We start from the raw sequence: 21,914 nt of genomic DNA, 5'->3' as shown, positions 1-21,914 counted from the left end.
TATGTTTATATTCTTATGACCAGCCCTTGCCACCAAACAAGAATTATATACAAGATGGTTTAAAAAAAATCAGGTTTGAGTAAAGAAATTCTATAAATTGATGTTTTTATGGTTATAACTTGTTAATATTGCACATGAACTATGTTGCATAGTACAGGTTAAATTATAGACATATGGTTATAATTCTATAGCTAAGGCTTTTACTCCCTTTCCAGCTAAATTTTGCAGTCTTCTGCTACTTTACTTACTAAAAAAAATCCTTTCTACCTTAAACTTCACGTGTGGGCTCTACCAAGAGAATTTTGTAAGTAATTTTGAAGTTATCTAGATGCGGTATTGAGTGATGGGACCTTACATCAAGTGAAGTGTACTTAACTGTTTTGTAAAACAAAGAGGTCAGAAATTTAAAATGAGTTTTATTCATTAGTCCTGTTCTCATGATGTCTGGCACAAAATTTGAGTGTAAGTATTTTGAGCATTGACCACCCTGTCAGATAATGGAAGGTTTTATGTGGTTTTTAAGTTTTGACACTGTGCTAATAGAGTTTGTAAAGTATTCTGGCACTAGCTGAAATACTCATGTTAAAAAGTTACAAACTCTGTCAGTCGATGTGTGGTTCAGTGACTGTATTGTCTTACATTTCAGTGATTATTTACACCAGTGGTTTTAAAAAAAATTTTCCTGGTGACCCAGTTGAAGAAAATTCTTGATGCCTGTGACCCAACAGAGCTGAGGATGAGAGGTTTGGGGTGTGGGAGAGGGTCAGGGCTCTGGGATGGGGCCAGGGATGAGGGGTTCCGGAACTGGGGGGGGAGTGGATTGGGGCATGGACTTACCTTTGGCGTCTCCTGGTCAGCAGCACAGCCAGGGTGCAGAGGCAGGCTTCCCACCTGTCCTGGCTAGGGTCCCTGGGTGCTGAGCAAGGCGACCCAGTGCCTTACATGCCACGACCCAGTACTGGGTCGCAACCTGAACTTTGAAAATCACTGATTTACACAATCTTTTACAATTCTAGCAAAATACGTTGAGAAGTCAGTCTATGCAGTTTCCATAAATGTTTTTAATTACTTTCTAAAAAAAACTAAGACATTCTCAGTAGAAGTTGCACGGATGTAGAGCTAAGAATTTCAACTACAAACTGTACCGAATAAAGTTATTACAAAAAACAAGAAATTGGTAACTTGGAAATTAGTAATTAAGATTGCACAGCCAAACTTTGTGTAAGAACATAATATAATCTGTATAGCTCCTCCCATGTTCAAACCACATACATTAACTACTCTTCAAAGCCTTGTGAAGTAGGCATTGTTGAAGCCTGAAGGCAAAACTGACAGAGAGGTTAAGGGGTGGCCCTAGGCCACAGAGGGAATCTGTCAGAGGCCGAATAAGAACTCGAACTCCTGATTCCCAGTCCTGTGTTCATACCAGCAGATCAACATCCCTCTCTGTGTAAGGTAGATCTGTTCACACCTGTCCATAAACCATTCCTCTTACTCAAGATGTCTGCTATAAGCCACACTCTCTCCCTGTCAAGTTATCTGTTTCTCTGTGCTCTCTCTTCCCTCTGGACCTAAGCCCCTTTCTACCCCTTTTTGGATAGCAGTAGCTGTCTTCACCAATAGCTACCATATGAGGAGATAGGTCAATGACTTGGAGATTGAGGAGGCTGCCAACTACTTTCCTCTTCCTGTGGGATCAGGAGAATCAAAGTCTTCCTGCATTGGGTAATTGGGATGTGCACAGGGATTTGCCAACTTTGTCCAACCTCTGCTGTTCCCACTCTGTTCCCCTATGTTGCAGCCTAATCAAAGTAAATGATGCTGGGACTGGATGACATGGGATGGATCATTTGATAATTGCCCTGTTCTGTTGATTCCCTTTGAAGCACTTGCCATTGGCCACTATCGGAAGACAGGATACTGGGCTAGATGGAACATTGATCTGACCCACTGGCCATTCTTACATCAAATGGTGAGGGGAAAACCTTGCAGCCAGATCTTGGTTCTTTGCTTCAGTGGTAGCCTCCTGTTGGTCTCCTGCTACTACTGTGAGGACAGGATTTACAACTGACTGTCCTTATGTTAATGTTTTATCCTCTACCTATCTGCCATCAATCTACCTATCCCCAACAGCCAATCACCAAATGACCATAAGTGATCTAAGCTTCCCATACAAACCCTGAACTACCATACTGAAAATACAATGAAGATAACTAATCGCAGTGTCAGTTCTTTATCAGGATCAATACCGGAGTGACATTATTTTTGGCTCCAGTTGGTCCAACATTACCTCTTATTACAGTAGATAAAATACCTACCACCTCCCCTTCCACATATTTGTGAGCCAACTCAGACATACTTGGGTCTTCCAATCCTATTGCCCATTAGCACCAGAAGCTCACCACTTCTGGATTATACTGATAAATGGAGAGAGAAGTACCATTTCTTAGCCTACATTCTATGATTTGATGAGGAGTCTCATTTACTCACTAAAATATGCAGTCTTAAACACCCACATGTTCTGACTCAAGTACCACAGTTAGCTGAATTTGGACCATGAATTTCCTAGGTGTTTTTTTTTTTTTTTTTTTTTTTTTGCTTTAAAATAGCTACAGTATTCGCAGTGTTCTTTTTCTAGATATCTTTTTCCAGCCTTATCTAAATTTATCTGTGAATAAATTAAGATTGATATTTAACAAGGAAAACAAACAAAATATTGTTCTGTGGTAAGTTAACATTGTAATTTAACAGTTAACTTTTGTGTGCTTGATTTCTCAACTCAGTGCTGCCTATATTTTTTATTTTAACTTACCTTTTTTCTTTAAAGGGAAGAATGCTGCAAAAGGGTTAACTACCAAGCCTTAACTGAAGACAGTTGACATAATATGAAAAAACAACATGCATTTCACCTATGTTTCAATGTGCTTCACAAGTATCATCACTAGAGCTACTCCAAACTCAGGATTTCCGTTCCACAGGAAATGACATTTCTCTGTCATTGGAGAATTTTAAGAACAGGTTAGACAAATATATCAGGAATGATCTAGATCCTGCATCAGTGCAGGGGATTGGACTGGATGACCTACTGATGTCCTTTTCAGTCCTACATTTCTCTGATTGCACAAGTTGTTTTCTATATACCATGCCCAATTTTTGTTTAAATCTATACCTACTTTAAGAGTCTTTTACACTGTCAGAGCAGCATAAAGCAGCATTAGGGTTCACAGTGTATAAAAGCAGCATTAACTCATCCACTTTGAGCACATGTATTATCATATACATTTCACAACAAAAATTAAGCTACATATTCAACTGGAAAGGCAGGAATAGAAAACATTACTTATGTGCAAATGAGATGACTGCTGTTGAGACCTTCATTTTTGCACTTCCATACAGTTAAAATTAATTGTACAGTCTTAAGGTTGCATTAAGGGATGGTTCTGTACAGTAATTTTCTTTAAACTATATATATTGTGACAAAGTTCCTCCTCTATCTTGGTGGGTCCTGCGCTTATTGGCGGATTTTCTTGCCTCAGAGATTCACCATGTGGGTTGGGGAACAGCCCAGAGACTTTCCCCTCTGGAAGAATCCACAGTCCAGGTCAATTGGGAGGTTTGGGGGGAACCTGGGCCCGCCCTCTACTCCGGGTTCCAGCCATGTACTGCAGCTGTCTATAGTGCCTCCTGTAACAGCTGCATGACAGCTACAACTCATTGGGCTACTTCCCCATGGCCTCCTCCAAACACCTTCCTTATTCTCACCACAGAGCCTTCCTCCTGGTGTCTGATAATGCTTGTGCTCCTCAGTCCTCCAGCAGCACACCCTCTCACTCTCAGCTCCTTGCACCTCTTGCTCCCAGCTCCTCACACTCGCACCACAAACTGAAGTGAGCTCCTTTTAAAACCCAGGTGCCCTGATTAGCCTGCCTTAATTGATTCTAGCAGCTTCTTCCTAATTGGCTCCAGGTGTCCTAATTAGCCTGCCTGCCTTAACTGATTCTAGCAGGTTCCTGATTACTCTAGTGCAGCCCCTGCTCTGGTCACTCAGGGAACAGAAAACTACTCATCCAGTTTCAGAGTAGCAGCCTTGTTAGTCTGTATCCGCAAAAAGAACAGGAGTACTTGTGGCACCTTAGAGACTAACAAATTTATTAGAGCATAAGCTTTCGTGGGCTACTGCCCACTTCTTCGGATGCATATAGAGTGGAACATATATTGAGGAGATATATATACACATACAGAGAGCATGAACAGGTGGGAGTTATCTTACTTAATTGGCCTCTCAGAGTTGGTAAGACAACTCCCACCTGTTCATGCTCTCTGTATGTGTATATATATCTCCTCAAGATATATTCCACTCTATATGCATCCGAAGAAGTGGGCAGTAGCCCACGAAAGCTTATGCTCTAATAAATTTGTTAGTCTCTAAGGTGCCACAAGTACTCCTGTTCTTTTTACTCAACCAGTGACCAGTATATTTGCCCTCTACCAGACTCCTGTACCCCACTGATCTAGGTCTGTCACATATCCCTCCCCCGTGCTCAATGCCAAGGGGTTGGGCAGCTTGGGACGCCAGACAGTGCACACGTGACAAGCCATCGGCGTTGCCATGACAGCTCCCTGCTCTGTGTTGCACACGGAACTGGAAAGGTTGGAGGGATAAGAACCATCTGGTCACCCTTGTGTTCTTCTCCTTGTTCCGCTGCATCCACTGAAGAGGGGCATGGTCGGTCACAAGGACAAATCTGCACCCGAGCAGGTAGTAGCGCAATGTTTCCATGGCCCATTTTACAGCGAGGCATTCTCTCTCCACCACTGCATATTTTTGTTCCCTTGGAAGGAGTTTCCGACTGAGGAATAGATTTGGGTGTTCCTCCTCCCCAACCATCTGTGATAGAATGGCCCCCAACCCTACTTCCGATGCATCCGTCTGCAGGATAAACTCCTTGGTGAAATCAGGGGCTATCAGTACGGGGTTACTGCAGAGGGCAGTCCGTAGGTCTGTGAATGCTTCCTCTGCTGCGTCAGACCATCTCACAAGATCAGGTCCATGGGCTTTCACTAGGTCTGTCAGGGGGCTTGCCCTTGTGGCAAAGTGGGGGATAAATCGTTGGTAATACCCCACCACACCTAGGAACGCCCGGACTTGTTTTTTGTGACTTGGTCAGGGCCAATTTTGGATGGCCTCTAACTTGTTCACTTGGGGTTTTACCAAACCTTTTCCCACAATGTAGCCAAGATATTTGGCCTCTGTAAAACCTACAGCACACTTGGCAGGGTTTGCTGTAAAGCCAGCTCGCCTGAAGGTATCGATAACTGCCTCCACCTTCTCCAGGTGGGTTTCCCAGTCTGGGGTATGAATGACCACATCGTCCAAGTAGGCAGCAGCATAACTGTTATGCAGGCGTAATAGCTTGTCCATGAGGCGCTGGAAGGTAGCAGGGGCCCCATGTAGTCCAAAAGGGAGGACAGTATATTGAAAAAGACCGTCTGGTGTAGAGAACGCAGTCTTTTCCTTTGCGTCTTGTGCAAGGGGAATCTGACAGGACCCCTTTGTCAAGTCTAGGGTAGTCAAGTACCGGGCATTACCCAGCTAGCTCACTATGCGAGGTATGGGGTACGCGTCGAACTGGGATACTTCGTTTAGTCGCTGGAAGTCATTGCAAAATCTTGTGGTGCCATCAGGTTTGGGCACCAGCACGACTGGGCTGGACCACTGACTGTGGGATTCTTCGATGATCCCAAACTCCAGTATTTTTTTTACTTCTGCTTTTATTTCCTCCCTTTTTGCCGCTGGCACCCAATAGGGCCTCATTGTTACTCTGGCCCCAGGGTTCGTGATGATGTGGTGATGTGTCTTGGTTGTTCAACCCGGTTTTGTCGAGAATACATCTTGGTTCCGGAAGATCATCTCAGACACCTCATTCTTCTGGTCTGGTGTTAAATCGGGAGACACTCTTACCTGTTTGGAAGGCTTGGTTTCCTGGGTTAGATCTTTTTGGACCGTTGTGCATGCCTCTTGTGCATGCCAGGGTTTCAGAAGGTTAACGTGATAAATCTGTTCTTGTTTTCTGCGTCCTGGCTGCCGCACCTTGTAGGTTACTTCCCCCACGGGTTCAACCACCTCATAGGGCCCCTGCTATTGGGCCAGAAGCTTGCTTTCTGCCATGGGTACCAACACCATAACCTGATCCCCTGGTTGGAACTGTCGCACTTTTGCCTGGCGATTGTAATGGGTTCGCTGGGCCTCCTGTGCCTTCTCCAAATGTTCCCGTACAATAGGGGTAACCCGGGCTATCCGATCTCGCATCTGCATTACATGCTCTATTATATTTCTCCCCTCATTGGGTTCCTCTTCCCAGATCTCTTTGGCGATATCTAGTATGCCACGGGGGTGACGCCCATATAATAACTCGAAGTGGGAAAACCCAGTTGAGGCCTGTGGTACCTCCTGGATAGCGAACATAAGGTAGGGTAGTAGGGTGTCCCAATCCTTCCCGTCCCGACTTACCACCTTCCTTATCATAGCTTTGAGGGTTCGGTTAAACCTTTCTACCAACCCATCAGTCTGCGGATGGTAGACCGAAGTTCTCAGGGTATGTATATGGAGCAGCGTACAGAGGTCCTTCATTAGCTTCGACATAAATGGGGTTCCTTGGTCGGTTAATATCTCCTTCGGTAGCCCCATTCGGACAAAGATCCCCACCAGCTCTTTGGCTATAGTTTTAGAGGCCGTGTTCCGCAGGGGGACGGCTTCTGGGTAGCAAGTAGCATAGTCCAAAACAACAAGTATATATTAGTGGCCCCGAACCGTCTTCTCCAGGGGTCCCACTAGGTCCATGGCTATTCTCTCAAAGGGGACCTCTATGATGGGAAGGGGTACTAAAAGGTGCCCTCAAGTGGGGACGGGGACTGTGCAGCTGACACTCCGGGCAGGAGGCACAGTACCTCCACACTTCATGTACTCCGGGCCAGAAGAACCGTTGTAGGACTCGTGCCAGAGTCTTCTCTACCCCCAAATGCCCCCCCCCAAAAGATGACTATGAGCAAGACTTAATACAGCATTCTGGTGTTTTTGAGGTACTAGGATTTGCTGTACCTTCTGTCCTTGTACTGGTGCAACCCAGTATAAGAGATCCTTCTTCATTATGAAGTAGGGTCCTGATCCCTGGGTTTTCCCTTCCACGGGTACCCCATCTATTTCAGTCACCTCCTTCCTAATGTTGTCATACCTTGGGTCTTCTGCCTGGTCCCGTCCAAAATTTCCTCTCCCAGGGCTAATCTGCCCAAGATCTAGGGGCCCAGTCTCTTTTGCCTCTACTGGTTCAGAAGCATTAGGGTGGGGGTCAGACTCGGGTGCTTCTCCCACCTGCGTGGCCTCCTTTTCAGCTGCGCGGGTCCGCCTACCTATAAGAGCGACCCTCTGGTTTTGGGTCAGTATTCGGGTTCCCAAGGCCTTAGCTGCCCTTCTTTCCCTTTTTGTCTTTCTACCCTGTCTGGGAGTGGCGAACAAATCTGCGGATATTTCAGAGAAGATTGCGGGTTGACAGTCTGCTGTGGATGCCTCACCAATTTTAGGATCCCCATCTTTCTCCAATACCCCTACTGGGAGTAAGTTTCCAAACCCTGGGAAGTCCCTCCCTATGGGCACCGGGTATGGGAGTTTAGGGACTACACCTGCTGCTACCTCAGTAGTGTTCCCTTGGATCTCGATTTTTACTGGGATGGTGGGGTAGTAACTAACTGTCCCATGGACACATGTTATCCCCGTACGTTTAGCCTGTAGCAGCTGACTACGCTTAACAAGCTTCCCTGAGGTAAGCGTGATAGCACTCTCCGAATCAACCAGTGCCATGGTCCCTACCCCATTTAGTTTCACTGGTCTGGTATACATATGTAGGGTTAGTAATCCCCACAAGGTGGATTAGGGAGCATGGATCTGCCCAGTTCCCCAGGTTACACTGCATAGGCTCCTCAGCATTGGGACACTGTGCAGCTATATGTCCCCACTCCCCGCAGGCATAACATCTGTATGGAGCCCTAGGCGTTCCCTGGTCTCTTGGTTTGGGCAGTTAACATCACGATCCTCTTCTCCCTCAGTGCTCCGACTCTTTGTGGCTTCTGATGGGCCTTCAGCCTCTCTCTTTTTCCACCTGGGCCCTCCTGGAGGCCCAGTCACCTGAACTTTAGGGCTTGGTGCTGCTAGTTTAACCCGGGGTGCCTCTTCCTTAACTGGTCGGGTCAGCTCCCTCGCTGTCCTTGGCCTCTCTACCAGGACGACAACCTCATCATAAGTGGAGGGTTCATTCTGGATTACCCAGGCACGAAAGTCTGGTGGTAGTCCCCTCTGGTCGATGACCAGAACCGCTAGTATCTCTTCCGGACTCCGGGACTCTGTTTGCAACCACTTTCGTGCGAGATGGATGAGGTCGTATAATTGGGACCGCGGGGTTTTGTCTTCCTGGTACCTCCAACCGTGATACTGCTGGGCCCGCACTGCTGCTGTTACCCCAGATCTGGCCAGGATCTCTGCTTTCAGCTGGGGGTAGTCTGCCGCAGCCTCTTCAGGCAGATCATGGTAGGCCTTCTGGGCCTCCTCACACAGGAATGGGGCCAGGATGCCAGACCACTGATCTCGAGGCCAGGCCTCCCGTAGGGCTGTCCTCTCAAAGGCCAGAAGGTGTGCCTCTACATCATCCTCCCGTGTCATTTTCTGCAGCCAATGGCCGGCCCGTATGAGCCGCGTTCCATCATAGCTGCGATTCAGCTCTGTAAGGGACTTTACCTGGTTTACCAGTTCCCGCAACATAGCTCCGTCTTGAGCAGCCTGGTCCATCAGCAGGCGATTAGTCTCTTGCTGCAGCCACACTGCCTCCTGTTGGGCGGCTGCCTGGACCCGGGTAGCCTCCTGCTGGGCCGCCGTAGCTTGTATCAGTGCCTGCACTACGTCATAAATTGTGGTGAAAAAAAATAAACCCTCTTTTTTTTGTTTTTTTGTTGTTTTTTTTTCTTTTCTTTAAATCACCCTCCTTCTTCCGCCGCGCTGTGCACCCCAAGATCCCACCCCTGACACCAGTGTGACAAAGTTCCTCCTCTATCTTGGTGGGTCCTGTGCTTATTGGTGGATTTTCTTGCCTCAGAGATTCACCATGTGGGTTGGGGAACAGCCCAGAGACCTTCCCCTCTGGAAGAACCCATAGTCCAGGTCAATTGGGAAGTTTGGGGGGAACCCGGGCCCGCCCTCTACTCCGGGTTGCAGCCCAGGCCCTGCGTACTGCAGCTGTCTATAGTGCCTCCTGTAACAGCTGCATGACAGCTACAACTCCCTGGGCTACTTCCCCATGGCCTCCTCCAAACACCTTCCTTAGTCTCACCACAGGACCTTCCTCCTGGTGTCTGATAATGCTTGTGCTCCTCAGTCCTCCAGCAGCACACCCTCTCACTCTCAGCTCCTTCCGCCTCTTGCTCCCAGCTCCTCACACTCGCACCACAAACTGAAGTGAGCTCCTTTTAAAACCCAGGTGCCCTGATTAGCCTGCCTTAATTGATTCTAGCAGCTGCTTCTTAATTGGCTCCAGGTGTCCTAATTAGCCTGCCTGCCTTAACTGGTTCTTGCAGGTTCCTGATCACTCTAGTGCAGCCCCTTCTCTGGTCACTCAGGGAACAGAAAACTACTCATCCAGTGACCAGTATATTTTCCATCTACCAGACTCCTGTACCCCACTGGTCTGGGTCTGTCACTATATATATATATATATATATATAAGCACACACACACACACACACACACACACATATATATTAAAAAAATGCTCCATGTTCGCATTTAAATGTTTCCAGCTGGGTGTGGGCACTTACATCTAACTTTAAAAAATGAAGACTGATTCTGAATATTGTCGAATTCAGCAAAAAAAAAAAAAAGACCCCATAAAATCAAGTGATTTTTGGTCTTTCCACACTCATAATTTTCTTGTTCTGATAAAGACACTTTTTGGCAGAGAAGATAATGCAGTGCATTCATAAGATACTCATTTTCCTCATGCATACTGCTCCAGCTTCCATCCTTTCCTAATCTCATACAGGAGCTAATGTGCATTGGTGACACAAAGTAGGAAGAGCTTCTTTAAGTTCTTAGATGGCCATTCAGCATGCTCATGTTCAGAAGTGACTTTTCTAGTGTTTATTGATATTTCAAAGGCTGATTTAAAAAAAAATCAAGCAAGGGCAGTATTCCTTAGCAGGACTATGTCAATACCTATTCATTAACCTCCGCTGTTTCTGCTATAGCCCTCTTAAAACAACTGGTTAAAATTTTTACAGCATGAAAAGGATCCCACCCCCACCACCACACACACACACACCTTTCCAAACTCAAAATTGACTATAAAGACTGCTCAAACTTTAAATTAAAAATGCCTTTGGCTAGTGACCAAGAATGCAAAACAACATGTCCAAAGGTGAAAGCTAAGGAAAATTATTAACCTGTAAAAACAAGGGTGTATTGCAGAAGCTGTGTTGAAACCTTGAAGTGCACTTGTGCTCTGAAGAGTAACTACAAATGGCACTCTTATTAAACAGATAATTCCTGTTCTTATTCAGTGATATCTACTTAAATGGTCAATTTGTCATTTACTCCTGTTGACACTGCAAAGCTTACTCAAATATCGACTAGCATTGTACTAATAATACTGTTTCATGAGAATGAATATAGTTCCAAATGTAGGAACAAATACTGCTGTTTCATGTGTACATCCCCAGTGACCTCAATAAGGTTGCACAATTTGACTCGGATGCCAGTTATAGTGCAGACCTTGCAATTTGGAAACAGCGTTTTATTTGAAAACTAAGCAAATTTGATCTGGAAGTTACTGAAACTAAACAAATGTTGATCACGTCAATTTTACAGTCACCTGGTAGAGTAAGCATTATACAGTGGGCACCATCGGTGACTACAACGAATGGCATAAGTGCAAAATTTTACTACATTACATGGGAACACATTTAAATCATAATGGGATTTACATTAACCTTCTCTTTACCATTTTGTTATTCTATATGAAGTGTCCCAACAAAATTTGTCATACATGTATCAATCCACATTGTTTATATTAATACCTTATTTGTTGTAACATTGTATATCATCTGCAACTATGTACTATATTAAAGCTCAACAAGATACACTACCTTGTTACTGTGCCAAACAACTTCCAGATTTAACCCCTTTTTCATGTTCATTTTTAGATTGACCTATTTTTAAAGCAGCCAGACTCTTCTGACATTCTATTCCCCATTTTTCCAGTATCAGTGTTAATAGGCAATATAGAACACATTTTCAAAAACAACCTCCTTCATTGTATCAAACCTAGCTTTTGCTCTTTTCACAGCATGAAATCTAGTCTTCTGAAAGCCATTCATGGTCTTCCATCTACCTACGCAGCCTCCTACATCCTCTTTCAGATCAAGGATGCATTTAACATCATAACTTTCTCAATATCTTTGATACTTTACTAGTTGTTAAGAGTTCCACTCATCCAAAACCCTAGCACCTTCACCTCCTTCCTTGACTCAGATCTCACATTTGCCCCCTACAACCTGGAATTTAAGTATTTGAATCAGGATTAGAGAACATGCCTTATAGTGATAGTCTCAAGCACCAAAATTTATTTAGCTTAACAAAGTGAAGGTTAAGGGGTTATCTGATTACAGCCTGTCTATATGGGAAACAATATTTGAGAAGGGACTCATCAGCCTAGCAGAGAAATGTGTAACATGATCCAATGGCTGGACAAATTCAAACTGGAAATAAGGCAGACATTTTGAAAAGTTAGAATAATTAACCATTGGAATACTTTACCATGGTCATGGTGGATTCTTCATCACTGGCAACTTTTAAATCAAGATTGGATGCTTTTCTAAAAGATCTGTTCTAGGAATTATTTAGGTGAAGTTCTGTAACCTGTGTTATACCAATCAGACTAAATCATTACAGAGGCCCTTTGAATTTAAGAAAATAGGAAACCCCCATACTCTTTTGCCACATCTGACAGCTCTAGTAATCTGATGTTAAATTAAATGGGAAATTTGGCATGCAAATTTATGCCAGCCACATGGGGTTACCAAGGAAATATATTACACAAATTCCATCGTAGGGAAAGGAGGATAGTTGAAGCTCTGCATTTGACTATATGGCCAAGAGGTAGTTCATATTCTTATTTTTTTATGTTAAACTCCTGTAATTCTTTTACATGATAACCAAAAGCCTTCTATTGGGTGCATCTATATATTTATTGCCCTATGTATGTTGAAACTAAAGTTTCATCCTTCAACTGAATCTAAAGTGTGAAAGGAAGATTAACTCAAAAATGAAGTGCAATCTTTTAACTCAGCTTTTTTGTTCTGATTTTACTAATATAATCTGGGAGCGCAGGGAAGAGACTCCTCAACCTAATGAGAAGTGTCTACAGAAGTAGGTTATAAACAAAACTGGGTAATTGAGAAGTACTTGTTATTACAGATGGATTTTATAATGGATATGACCCTTGAAAGATATTTAACTCATTAACTGATGGTTGGTGCAGCTGTTAGTAATAACTGGATTGTAGATTCCCTTTTTTACTCAAGCAGGTAAACAGAGGACCATAAAAGGAATTCCGTAAGTAATTAGAAAAACAGTAAACATGGTAAAATTAAATCCTGGGAAAGTATTTTTCCCCTCAAAAAAGGAGTTTGTCTCAGGCCTTATAAAAGAAAGAGGGTTGGAAAGTTAGTTTGGGAAATGAATATTGTCAGCACTCCACCAGGTACAGAGGAAGGGAACAAACTAACTTTTCTTCACCATCTACAGGGATTGGTAAAGTAGGTCTTGTTTCTGTGTTCTGTAGTATGCTAATTAATCTGATTAATAATCTGATTAAATAATTCCATTTGAGCCTATTATTTGACAATGTCCAACCCTTATTAAATTCAAACACACAAGATCATTTTCATTTTTGTAGACAAAGGAGTGGGTGAGATAATTTGGAGATTAGAACTTCAAAAGAGGAAATATTTCAGTACTTTGCTAACCTGTGTTACTAATTTAGTGTTTGTTCTTCAGATGCTTTTGTTTTCCAAGCCTGCTTCAAGTTGCATTTTCCTAGTTTTGCATCCTTGTGAATAGGTCAGTAGCAGTGTAAGATGAAGTTAGTTAAATACTTATCCATTTTCCCACCACAAGAGACTACTTTGTTTTAAAGAATGGGATAGAACCTAAAATAAACTATAAGCAAAAATCAGCCAGACTACCTTTATCCTGGGAAAATTTAAACACAGACTACACTGTTCTACAATTTTTGAGGAGGAGTCTGCTTCAGAGATAAAATGTGCTATTTCTTATGTATTTTGATGTGCTGAATTCAAATATGACAATTAAAACAACTGATTGGCTACTGTTTCTAAGATATTTAAGTTTTTACATTTTATGTCTATGTATATTGTGTAGATAGAGTTTTAATCATAAATTGTAAACCTAGGTCTTTTCATGTGTTTATGGTTGCTTTGCATGATAATATTTCACCTGTCCTGTTTATATAACACTTTAAAAATCAGCAAAAGGGTTATATAAATAAAATTTATTATGAAACAAAAGGCAAAAAATTATTATATACATAGTTTAGTCCTATTCAGTGTCTACTCGGTGCTTCTTGGCTTGTCTCTTGTATTCATTAAATGGAGCATCTCTTGTCACTGTCCAGCAATAGTCTGCAAGCATTGATGGGCTCCATTTGCCCTGATAGCGTTTCTCCATTGTTGCAATGTCCTGGTGAAATCACTCGCCGTGCTCGTCGCTCACTGCTCCGCAGTTCGGTGGAAAAGAATCTAGATGAGAGTGCAAAAAATGTATCTTTAGTGACATGTTGCAACCAAGGCTTTTGTATGCCTTGAGGAGGTTTTCCACCAACAACCTGTAGTTCTCTGCCTTGTTGTTTCAGAGAAAATTTATTGCCACTAACTGGAAGGATTTCCATGGCGTCTTTTCCTTGCCACGCAGTGCATGCTCAAATACATCTCGAAGAAGTTCACGAATCTGAGGACCAACAAAGACACCTTCCTTTATCTTAGCTTCACTTAACCTTGGAAATTTTCCACAGAGGTACTTGAAAGCTGCTTGTGTTTTGTCAATGGCCTTGACAAAGTTCTTCATCAGACCCAGCTTGATGTGTAAGGGTGGTAACAAAAACTTCCTTGATTCAACAAGTGGTGGATGCTGAACACTTTTCCTCCCAGGCTCCAATGACTGTCGGAGTGGCCAATCTTTCTTGATGTAGTGGGAATCTCTTGCACGACTATCCCATTCGCAGAGAAAACAGGACTTTGTGTATCCAGTCTGCAGACCAAGCAAGAGAGCAACAACCTTCAAATCGCCAAAAAGCTGCCACTGATGTTGGTCATAGTTTATGCACCTCAAAAGTTGTTTCATGTTGTCATAGGTTTCCTTCATATGGACTGCATGACCAACTGGAATTGATGGCAAAACATTGCCATTATGCAGTAAAACAGCTTTAAGACTAGTCTTCGATGAATCAGTCTCCACTCATCTGGATCGTGAACGATGTTGAGGGCTGCCATCACACCATTGATGTTGTTGCAGGCTACAAGATCACCTTCCATGAAGAAGAATGGGACAAGATCCTTTTGACGGTCACGGAACATGGAAACCCTAACATCACCTGCCAGGAGATTCCACTGCTGTAGTCTGGAGTCCAACAGCTCTGCCTTACTCTTGGGTAGTTCCAAATCCCTGACAAGGTCCGTCAGTTCACCTTGTGTTAGGAGGTGTGCTTCAGAGGAGGAGGATGGGAGAAAATGTGGGTCCTGTGACATTGATGGTTCAGGACCAGAAGTTTTATCCTCTTCCTCGTCTGACTCAAGTGAGAATGATTCTGGTGCATCAGGAACCGGCAGTCCTTCTCCGTGGGGTACTGGGCGTATAGCTGATGGAATGTTTGGATAATGCACAGTCCACTTTTTCTTCTTTGACACATCTTTCCCAACTGGAGGCACCATGCAGAAGTAACAATTGCTGGTATGATCTGTTGGCTCTCTCCAAATCATTGGCACTGCAAAAGGCATAGATTTCCTTTTCCTGTTCAACCACTGGCGAAGATTTGTTGCACAAGTGTTGCAGCATATGTGTGGGGCCAACCTCTTGTCCTGATCTCCAATTTTGCAGCCAAAATAAAGGGGATAGGCTTTCTTAACCATAGTGGTTATACTGCGCTTTTGTGATGCAAAAGTGACTTCACCACAAACATAGCAGAAGTTATCTGTACTGTTCACACAAGTACGCGGCATCTCTGCTCACTTTGGCTAAACAGAAATGTGTCCCTTTGCAAAATCAAACACTGACAAATAAGAGAGCACGACACTGTATGATTTCTAGAGCTGATCTAGGGCAATTTGTTCAGCAGAGTGATGTAAGCTTCATTATGATTTCATCATCCATGACTTCTAGGAATAACATGATGCAATTCATATCATGTATGATGCAATACCAGCTTCAGATTGCATCATTCATTGTTTTGCCTAAAAAGCAAGTACTGTCCAAACCCAGTCATAGATTTATTCATAGATCCAGTCAAAGATGTATTTTAGTCATTTCTGGTTGAAATTGAGATCCCTTCCCTTTATAACTCACTTATCCTCCGCCATTCCCAAGTCAAGGGTCGTATATACTGACCCAATAGCATATCTTGAAAACTAGAGCCAATCAACAATTTTAAGCATCATTTTCATTCTCAGTGACCCAGAATTAGTAAAGTTTGACTACATTTATTTCAGAATCATTTTGGCTGTAGAGCAGTGCTATTAGTGAGCCATGAAAGCAAGTTATTTTCCCTATAGTAAAATCATCCAAACTCTACCAAGCAGCCATCTGAATCGGTCATGGGCATGTCTGTCTCCAGAACATAGCCCATATGAAACTTCACTAGCCCTCTTCTGAGACTGGTTATTCAGACCTTCCTCTGGTCTTCAGACAAATTCTGGAAAGACGTGAGTTTGAGTAACTTCCTTTGTACATGTGCGGAGAATGTAACTACCCTCCTCCCATTCCCGGATATCTATACTGACTTCCTTCCTATTTCACAGCATTAAGGGAAAGATCTACTCTAAAAGATTCTCCCATTTGCCTCCAATTCCTCGATCTCTTACTTGCCTGTACATTACAAATGCTCTTTAAAAACTGGCTTTTCTTCACAGTGGGTAACAGACCATGGCTTTTCAATAAGTTTGTGGAGGGGATGGTATAATGGGATAGCCTAATTTGGGCAATTAATTGGTCTTTGACTATTAGCGGTAAATATGCCCAATGGTTTGTGATGGGATGTTAGATGGGGTGGGATCTGAGTTACTATAGAGAATTCTTTCCTGGGTGTCTGGCTGGTGAGTCTTGCCCACATGCTCAGGGTTTAGCTGATCGCCATATTTATTTATCAGAAAAAGAGGAACAGAATGACCCACAGGGCAGGGGAAAGGGCGATTTGTGATGAAGACAGAATGATAAAATGGAGCAAGAAAACAGAGAGTGGGCAGAGCTGGGGGACGTCGCTTGTAGGTGTTTCTTCTTGAGAGAAGGCGGCTTGTGCTGCAGGTAGGGTTGCCAAGCCCCCAGGATTGGCTTGGTGTCTCCATGAATTCAAGCTTAATCTTTAATTAAGGATTATGTCATGTTATGAAACCTTCAGGAATACGTCCAACCTAAATTGGCAATCCACGAGGAGGAAGTACCTTTCCCCCTGACAAGGGTTAGGCGCAGAGGCAGTAGGGCCAACACCCCATGTTCAAAAATCATGTCATGTCCCCCCAAATCATGAGGTTAATAAATCAATAAATGATTTGCTCTCTGGTTTTTGAGCCTTTGGAGTTCACATTTTCAAGTATTTACCCACAGCCATAAAATCTAGAGCGACTCACTTGAAAGAAAGGAAGAAGAAAGCTAAGATTCTCCTTCAAAATGCCCGGCTGAGTTTTCGAAAGGAAAGGCTGAACTTGCTCCACTGTGAGCCAACAGGCACCACTTGGAACTCCAGCCATTGATCAGATTACAGCAGGCCGCCCGGCTTTGCCCCCTGCCCCCGAAAGTCAGCGTTAGGGCTGCTGACTTTCTAATCACACAAAACCGAACACCCCTGCCCTGACTCTTCTCCAAGGCCCCTTCCATTGCCACCCCATCACCGAGGCCCTGCCCCGTCCCGTCTCCGAGGCCCTACCCCCACTCACTCCATTCCCTCCGCCCTCTGTCGCTCGCTCTCCCCCACCCTCACTCCACTCCCTCATTTTTACCAGGCTGGGGCAGGTGGTTGGGGTGTGGGAGGGGGTGAGGGCTTCGGCTGAGGGTGTGGGTTCTGGGGTGGGGCCAGGCATGAGAGGTTCGGAGTGTGGGAGGGGTCTGGGCTGAGGCAGGTGGTTGGGGTGTGTGAGGGGACATGGGCTTTGGGGTGGGGGTGCAGGTTCTGGACTGGGGCCAGAAATGAGGGGTTCAGGGTGTGGGAGGTGGATCCAGGCTGGGGCAGGAGGTTGGGGTGTGAGGGTGAGGGCTCCAGCTGGGGGTGTGGGCTCCGAGCTGGTGACGAGGAGTTTGGAGTGCAGGAGGGGGGTCCAAGTTGCGGCAGGGGGGTGTGACGTGTGTTTCAGGAAAGAGTTTGGGTGCGGGATGGGGTTCAGGACTGGGGCAGGGGGTTGGGGTGCGGGAGGAGGTTAGGGCTCCAGCTGGGGGTGTGGGCTCTGGGGTGGGGCTGGGGATGACGGGTGGGGGAAGGGGTTCAGTGCTGGGGCAGGCAGTTGGAATGTGGGGGGGGAGGTGAGGGCTCCGGCTAGGGGTGCGGGCTCTGGGGTGGGGCTGGGGATGAGGGGCTTGGGGTGCAGGGGAGGCTCAGGGCTGGGGTAGGGTGTTGGGGTGTTGCAGACTCTGGGAGGGAATCATCGAGTCATAGAATATCAGGGTTGGAAGAGACCTCAGGAGGTATCTAGTCCAACCCCCTGCTCAAACGAGGACCAATCCCCAAGCTTGGGTGCAGGACGGGGCTCAGAGCTGGGTCAGGGGTTGGGGTGCAGGAGGGGTTTTGGAGTGCGGGCTCCGGGTGGTGTTTACCTCAGCCGGTTCCAGGGAAAGGGCGACATGTCCCTTGGCTCCTAGGCGGAGGCGCAGTCAGGCAGCTCTGCACGCTGTCGCCACCCTCAGGTGCCACCCCTGCAGCTCCCATTGGCCGCGGCTCCCAGGCAATGGGAGATGCGGAGCCAGCGCTCGTGGTGGGGGCTGTGCATGGGGCTGCGGCCGTCCCTCCATCTAGGAGCCGAGGGACATGTCGCTGCTTGTGGGGAGACGCGCGGAGCCAGGTAGGGAGCCTGCCAGCCCCACGCCAACGGGAATTTTGACAGCACAGTCAGCAGTGCTGACCGGAGCCGCCAGGGTCCCTTTTCGAAAACCGGACACCTGGCAACCCTAGCCAGGATGCTGGCAGCCAGCAAGATTCCTCTACTATTAAAGGTGCAGTGCCCAGAAAAGAGAAGGCGACATCTCAGTCACATGGCTACACGCGGCCTAGTGCACAGTGAGGAAAGTTGGCCGCGCACACTTGGAAATCAGCAGCAGCTTTATTAGGCAAGAAACAACTCGATGCCGTGTTAACTCTGGCCCGTCCTTCTGTGACGCTTGGAAAGGCTCCTATGAGAGGGGGGAAAAACACAGTAAAAACAATGATCTTCAGCTACATATTGATCTTCCAAACTCTCTGTTTCTATCCAGCCAGCTTGCATCTAAACACTCCACACTCATATTAAAACGACCATTGTTTCCACCTGAAAGGACCACGTTTCCTGCCCCTCTAGGGTTACAGGGGTGTACCCAGGGCCGGCACAACCCATTAGGCAACCTAGGCGGTTGCCTTGGGCGCTAACATTTGGGGGGCGGTGACCGCGGCGGCCGGATCTTCGGCTGCCCCCGTTGTCGTCGGTATTTCGGGGGCGGGACCTTCTGCCACCTGTCGGGGGCGGCATTTCGGGGGCGGGACCTTCCGCCACCTAGGGCGGCAAAAACGCTGGCGGCGCTCCTGGGTGTACCTAGAGCTGTAGTGCACGGCCCGTGTCTGTGCTTACCTCGCTAGTCCAGGAACAGCTCCTCGGGAAGCAGCACCTCAGCCCTTCTGGCCTGGAATAGGAAGAGGAAGGATTAATCATTCAAACACATAACAGCCCATGTCACCGTGGGGCTGAAGGGCTCCTGCTACTCAGACTGCATCAATGGGCACAGAGACCGGACATCATCTGATCCACTGCAAAGGGACCTAAGAGGAGAAAAACGTAGGGGAGGCAGAACATCAGCGCCACCCTGTGGTGAGTGGCTTACATGACTAGTTTCTGCCTTACTTCTTTGGAAGAACAATACAAAGTCCTAACTAAGGGGGAACTGTTTCCTTGCAGTGAGCCCAGGACGAATTCCCACCAGAGGGGCTGCTGCTGGGCTAGGGTGTTAACTTGGACCCTGCCTTCCTTTGCAATCCCCAAGCCTCTTCAAGCGCAGTCAATTAGGAGTCCAGGAACAGAGGTGGTTGCTTTGGGTAGGTCTACACTTGGGGCTATTTCGACCCTGCTAGCACGGGTGTAACAGCAGTGTAGATGGTGAGGCCTGGCTAAGGCAAGTAAAGGGACGCTTGAACCCTATGGCTATGCACCCTACATGCCCATGCAGGGCCTCCCGTGTCTACGCTGCTATATTTAGTAGGGTAGAGTCCTGCCCCTTCCCCGCTGCCAGAGCCTTTCCCCACGGCAGTGAAAGATTCCAGTGGGGAAAGGCTCTGGTGGGGGGAGGCAGTGCGGAATGGCACCAGCAGCTCCCCAAGCTGACCCTGGCTGCCCTCCCTACCACAGCCTTTCACGTGTAGCTACACGCACCCTATGTGCTGACGTAAGTGTAGACAAGGCCTTTGTGTAATAAAGGACAGTGCAGGATGGAAGAGGGACAGGGTCAGGACTTAAGGATCATGGAAGGTTTTTTTTTGTTAGCTGCTGTATGGAGATGGCTGCTGTGTTCGTAAAGGGACCCCTGTACCACAGAAATAGCTCAGGGTCTGGGACAGGGTGTCACATTTTTCCTTGTCCTTCTGCACCTCAAAACTTTTTTTTTTTTTAAAGGCTACTAGTCAAATCCTGCAGTTGGGAGCCCAGTGTGCAGTGCACACAGCCCAGCTACACACCAGGGGTTATTGTAATCAGCAACTGCCCCAAGCCACATCATTCAGCTCTGGCTCCGGATCCAGATCTCAGCGTCCCAAAGTCCACCAGTGCTGGGTTTGGGGTTTCCAGTCTGAGCCCATCTCTCACTGCCATGATCATTTCAAAGCCTCGGCCAACACACTCCAGTATCCTGAGTCACTGATGCTGCAGGGCTAGAGATCCTCAGCTGGTGGGAATTTGCAGAGCTCCATTGCTGTCCATAGCGCTAAGCCAATTTGCACCATCCGAGGAGCTGGTTCTTGGAGTCTGGTACTGACTAGTGAAGGACTAGCTATAGGCATTAGCAGACTGAATCAAAACTTGAGTTCCATCCAGTCCAGGAGCCCATCTCTGAGAGCAGCCAGCACCCGATGGTTCAGAGGAAGCTGTCAGAATCTCACAGTAGCAGCTGTGGAAGAATCTGTCTCCCAGATCGGCTTTCTACAGATCTCTAATAGGCCTTTGTCCTTATTCTCCCGCAAAGCGGAGTGACGTTAGCGCAGGAAGGAACAAAGGTACCTGTTCTAAATAGAGTTCAGCCTGAGAATTAGTCTGAATCCAATATGCCGACAGGCTGAAAAACATGAAGGGCCCAGCCGGCTCTGTAGTGCTCTGCGCTTTCCCAGCCAGCCAGGTCCTTCCTGAAGCCGTTGTTCAGAAAATAGAGGTCTCCTCAGAATCGCCCTGGACTCATGTGCGCATGGTGGCTGGGGTGGGAGACTCAGTGGGGACAAGAGCCAGAGTCAGTCCAGAGCGACTGTAGGAGAACTACGCTGCGAGCTGGACTGTCTCTGTCCAAGGGAAACTGACAGGCTGCTTTAATGGTTAACGTGGTCTTGCCTCCAGCTTTCCTGTCTTAGTTTTAAGCAATTGTCCCGGCCTCCTGAGAATGTGAATAACTCCCGTAGGCTCGCTGATCACCGGGACCACACTCGCCCGGAGCCTTCCCCTTGCCATCAGCTCCCTCACTCCGTGCCCATAACTCTCCTCCCACAGTCCAGGGACCAGTTATTTTGCCCTTTGCTGTATTTTGTCTAGAGTCTCTTCTGTAAATGTGTGTGTGTGTGGGAGGGTGAGGGTGGGGGAGGGGTGAGAATTGCCATATGAAAGGTGGCGAGGAGAGAGCTTGTCTCTAGCTCTACAGAGCTTTGATCTCCTTGCTGTGATTCACACCCTTACTGCTGTGTAATTGAGGTGAAGGAGGCATGGCCCAGTCTAGTGGCACTAGCCCATTTCAGTCACGAGGACAGAGGTTGCTGTGCTCTGGGTTTATCCTGCCAGCCTGGGGCTGGCCAATCACTGTACTGTTATGTAATAAGGGTCCCCTGTGGAACGCATAATGAGCTAGCCAGGGTCAAAGGTTACTTGGTCCGTCCTCAGCCATGAATTTTAGCAGGCGGATGCTGCTCCTCCCTCTTTTCTCCTCTTTGTGGACTTTGGCGGTGCCCAGCAGTTCGTGTGTTGGGGGATCAACAAGGAAAAAAGAAGTTTAGCAACGGCAGAGAAAGGGGAACCCTGGATTAGCTTTATTCCAGCTCAATCATCACACCATTAATGATGGAAATGGTCTCTGCTCTGTCCTTTGTAGGGCTCTGTAAACGTCCGGTGCGGGGGTCGGGCCCTCTCAGGGGCCGTCGGGGGCCAGGCCGCCTCACTACACGGCC

The sequence above is a fragment of the Chrysemys picta genome, chromosome 1 (genome assembly GCF_011386835.1).
Source record: "Chrysemys picta bellii isolate R12L10 chromosome 1, ASM1138683v2, whole genome shotgun sequence".
Taxonomy (NCBI): Eukaryota; Metazoa; Chordata; order Testudines; family Emydidae; genus Chrysemys; species Chrysemys picta.
This window is presented reverse-complemented; position numbering follows the sequence as displayed.